Raw genomic sequence first — 4,908 nt, 5'->3', positions numbered from 1 at the left:
CTTTTTCATGAGCAAGCTAGTATAAATGGCTACATTTTCTTTTACTACTAATTTTATTTTCCATTTAATCTTTCTTTTTCTCCACCAGAAAGGGATAAGATTTCTCTTTCTAAATAAATAATGCTTTTTGCCTCATCTATAAACCTGAATATGTATATTTATTTCATTATCTTGGGTCTGTTAAGGATCCAGTCTTATTCAGAACTATCTGAATTATATATGTCAATAAAAGAACCAGTTGAGATTCAGTCCAAGGGGAAAAAACTTAAAAGAGCCTCAAAGTGGATGTCACACCACTCTAGGCCAAGTTAATGTTCAGTTAACTGAGCAGCATGATTGGAGCATTTCTTGATCTAGTTTACTTTAGTGCAGGCAGGTAGATTTAGTGTTCTTTGTATTTGATAAATGTCATCATTATTTTTCAAAAAGAAATTGATAAGGCAAGGTGATATGTTTGCTTTCTGAAGATTTAAATTCTGAATGGTTGTGTGTTTCGCTGGTAAGTTATATTAAGTAACCATATTGTTTTTAAACATGAGACTGTTGTATCAACCCCAAATTTACTGCTAAGGCACAGCAATTTTTTAAAAAATTGAAGCAAATGAAAGCTCAAAATAGATTTGGAATCATTATAATAAAATAAGACAGACTTTTAAGCAACTACCTGTCACTTCTCTGGGAATTTAAATTTACATTTTTTGTCTCTCAACAAACATCTAACAGAATTAAAAATCTGAAAATCACGTATTCAATCTGAGCCATAGTTGTTTATCTGCAAGTATAAGGACTTTGCCATGTGAAATATTATCAGCTTTTTTTCTTACTTCAAGGAAGCATCCTTTACTTATCTAACACTAGTACAAAGATAATAACCAAGGCCAAAAAATAATCCCTGGTGGGATTGCCAATATTTTAGCAAAATGTTAATTGCTAACTCATAAACATTAATTCTCTTTTTGAATAAGATTTTTATGAAATTAATTACTATTACTATTCTTTTCCTACCATTGTAATTTTGATAATTTCATCTGTTCATGATTTAAGCACGTAAACATTATTTTTAAATGTAGAAAACTATTTATGATGTGACCATAATGTTTATAAGCAGACATAATATAGCATAACATAAAATTTTCCAAATAATTTGCAATGAAGAATAAATCATTAAAAAGTGTTCCAGATGATTGTATTTCAGATCAAAGTCTTCAGCATTCCCACAAAGGTCAAGAAGTAGTAGTTATTAAGCTCCAAAGGAGCTCGATGGATATTGGTGGGTAATTAAACTGTAACTGATAAAGTATATTGCTGGGTCTTTTATTGTACACTGTCCTTCTAGTTTGAATATATAAACCAGCCTCACCCCAAATTTCAGATATTTAAAACAATTTTAACTTTGTCATTTTACCTGGTATGAAAGTACTCATTCTTAGCAATATATGAGCATACAAGTGTCTAAATAACTGAAGAAAATTGACTCAAATATTTAAATCAAATCCATTAGTTACAGGTAGCTTCCTCAGTGGTGTAATTTAGAAGAAACTTAAGATTTATTGCTCTGAGCAGGTAAAACTGCTCTGGAAAACTTGGCTGATTTTGGGGTTTCAAATGTTTTTTGAAGTTGCTTGTGATTATCCACAAAGGCATACCCTAAGTTGACACACAAAAACGTAACATCATAGTGTGGAAAATTATTAGCTTGTGAATCAGAGTATCTGTTTGACTCTCTTCTTGCCACATCCTCATATAAAACGTGGACAATGATACTGATCTCTCAGAATTATTGTGAAATAAATAACACCTAGGAAATTGTCTGCCATATGATTAACTCACAATAGACGTCGGCTTCTTTCCCTTGAATAATGAATGTAAGTGGAATATTTACTGACTTTTCAATGAATAGAACTGGTTTTCATTTATTCTGCAAATATTAAACACGTCAACGTTTGGGTATGGAAATGGGTGTCACTCAATATTCCAAGTATGAATATTTTCAATGCAGGGAATTAGAAGTGAAGTGTTAGTCATTCAGTCATGTCTGATTCTTTGCAACCCCATGGATTAGAGCTCGACAGGCTCTTCTAACCATGGGATTCTCCAGGCAAGAGCACTGGAGCGGGTTACCATTTCCTTCTCCAGGAGATCTTCCTGACCCACGGATCAAACCTGGGTCTCCTGCATTGCAGGCAGACGCTTTACCATGTGAGCCACCAGGGAAGCTGCCAGTGACGATATCGGCCACTCAAGAGGCTTGCACCAAAGACTCTCTGAATATCAAGAAGCTCTGGAAGTTTCCTTCTGACCCCTCAGGCTGCAGGACTGATGCAGATGATTCTCAGAAAGCTCACCAGAAGCTGATTAGAAACCTCTAATATGCTCAGTCATCTGCCTGCAGTTGCCTCCAGAAAATAATGGCTTCCTTTTCTCCTAAACTTTGTGCTGGTGTCTCCCATCTCAGTAGGATTCTGGGAAACACAGTTCTCAACTTCTCTTGCAATGGAGACCTTAGGAAGGTGGCAGTGATGCCAAAATGAGTCCAAATAATCCAGCACACCTACTAAAGGCAAGACTCTGGGCTTTGTGATCTTGGAACACAAGCGTGACTTGTGTGAATCTTCTCACCCTGCTCTCAATCTGGCAAGGGTGATAAGACACATGAGTAAAAACGGTGGTTCAAGGCAGAAGATTCAGGTAGAGGCAGATGCAGGGACAATGTCTGGCAATTCAGAGAAAGAAATGGCTTCCAGCTGAGAAAGAATCAGGGAAGACGTCAATGAATGGGTAGACTTTAGATTGAGCTTTAAAGAACCAGTAAATTTGGGGAATAAGTCAACACGGAAAAGCAGGGAATTAGGGGCATGAAAATGGTATAAACACGTACAGGGATTCCCAAGTGGCACAGTAGTAAAGAATCCACCTCCTAATGCAGGATAAAGGTACAGAAATAGAAAAGAATGTAGTGATAAGTGACTTTATTAAACTGAAGAAAGGCGTACTTTGAAAAGGGGCAAAGTGGAGGGGAATTCCCAGAAAGTAGTTTTTGTTTCACTTCAGACACTGTTCCAATATATGAGTTTGAAATCTTTTTAATAGGAAATGGAAAGCAATTTGAGATTTTAAGAATATGATGATTAGATTGCTGCATTAGGGTGAGGCCTCACCACAACTCTGTTTTGTGGGTATTATCCCAGCTTGTTGTTCAGTCATTATGTCCAGCTCTTTGTGATCCCATGAAATCCCATAGGCAAGAATACTGGAGTGGGTTGCCATTTCCTTCTCCAAGGGATCTTCCTGACCCAGGGACCAAACCTGCATCTCCTGCATTGCAGGCGGATTATTTACCCCTGAGCCACGAGGGAAGCCCTGTCATCCCTGCTGGGTGTCCATTAAACCAGGATGGGCATTGCATCCCCAGGAGGTGTGTGGGATTTGGTGTGCACAACCATAGGCAGGCACCTGTTAGCCCCCCACTCATAGGTCATTAGAAGAAATTGGGGTTCAGAAAGGTTAAAGAACTACCCAAGATCATATGTTGAAGAAATGTGAAGCTCGTGGATCTTGACTCCAAAGCTAACATTTTTTTTCCACCTAACTTGCTATACCATACTGCCCCCACTCCACAGTCCCATCAATTTTTTCCCATCAATTCCTTCAGCTATTTTCTGCTCCTTTTTTCTAACTATATAGGTCTTGCCCTGAAATCCTGAGAAATAGGAGACTAGTAAAATTTGCTCCAACTAAAGATCAAACTTATAACCCAGGTTTTTCCTCATATACCTATTAAGGTATAAATGTCATTCGGTTTTATATAACAAGAGAAGAGGAGATTTTGAAAGTTATTCTTTGTTTAATACAACATGAAAGAAACTTATTCAACCAATGCCCTCTCAATCCACGTCCTTCTGGTGTTAAAATAGTTCTGGGTTAAAGTTGAGCATTCTGCTTACTGGATTATCTAACTCATTTCAAAAATTATCTAGTCTTTACTTATATAATCATTACAATCCCATCCCCAAGTTGAAGATGAACTAATCTTCCTGTTTAGAACTTTACCATCTGAAACTGTGACCCAACATTTCTAAACTGACTTATCAACACCTCCTTTCTCATTGGATCTTTTGACTCTGCCCCAGGATTTCTCACTTTCTCTAAATAAAATACCCATCCTTATATATCATAATGCTCCTCATCTTTTAAGTCTCAATATAAATTCAACTTTCCCCACGAAGTCTCTGCCCATCCAGTGCCCACCATTACCCCTATGGATGTAATGTAACAAGCCCCCATCCTAACGGCTCCGAGGTTCTGTAGCCAGAGTTGGGATGCAGGTAGAAATAAGGAACTTACTAATAGAAAATGAAGGTGTTTGCTTCAGTAGCACATATACTAAAACTGGAACAATACAGAGAAGATAAGCATGGCCCCTGCTAAGTGAATTTATTTACAAAACAGAAGTAGAGTCATGGATGTAGGAAACAAACCTATGGTTTTTCCCAAGGGATGAGCGGGGAGGGATAAACTGGGAGATTGGAGACTGGGACTGACACACACATATAGAATTCAAAGACGCTTGCTCCTTGGAAGAAAAGCTAGACAGCATATTAAAAAGCAGAGACATCACTTTGCCAACAAAGGTCCATAAAAGTGAAAGCTATGGTTTTTCCAGTAGTCATGTATGGATGTGAGAATTGGACCATAAAGAAGGCTAAGTGCCAAAGAATTGATGCTTTTAAACTGTGGTGCTGAAGACTCTTAAGAATCCCTTGGACAGCAAGGAAATCAAACCAATCAATCCTAAAGGAAATAAACCTTGAATATTCACTGGAAGGATTGATGCTAAAGCTGAAGGTCCAATACTTTGGCCACCTGATGCAGAGAGCTGACTCATTGGAAAAGACCCTGATGCTGGGG

General features: G+C 37.7%; 1 non-coding gene across 1 annotated transcript; it reads left to right on the top strand.

Annotated features, from left to right (window-relative positions):
* The first annotated feature begins 4,359 nt into the window (after positions 1-4,359).
* On the top strand, positions 4,360-4,467 carry LOC114115441 (U6 spliceosomal RNA). The gene has a single exon (XR_003589784.1). It is a non-coding gene; the product is annotated as a U6 spliceosomal RNA (small nuclear RNA).
* The last annotated feature ends 441 nt before the right edge of the window (positions 4,468-4,908 follow it).

The sequence above is a fragment of the Ovis aries genome, chromosome 6, assembly GCF_016772045.2.
Source record: "Ovis aries strain OAR_USU_Benz2616 breed Rambouillet chromosome 6, ARS-UI_Ramb_v3.0, whole genome shotgun sequence".
NCBI lineage: Eukaryota > Metazoa > Chordata > Mammalia > Artiodactyla > Bovidae > Ovis > Ovis aries.
This window is presented reverse-complemented; position numbering and strand designations above follow the sequence as displayed.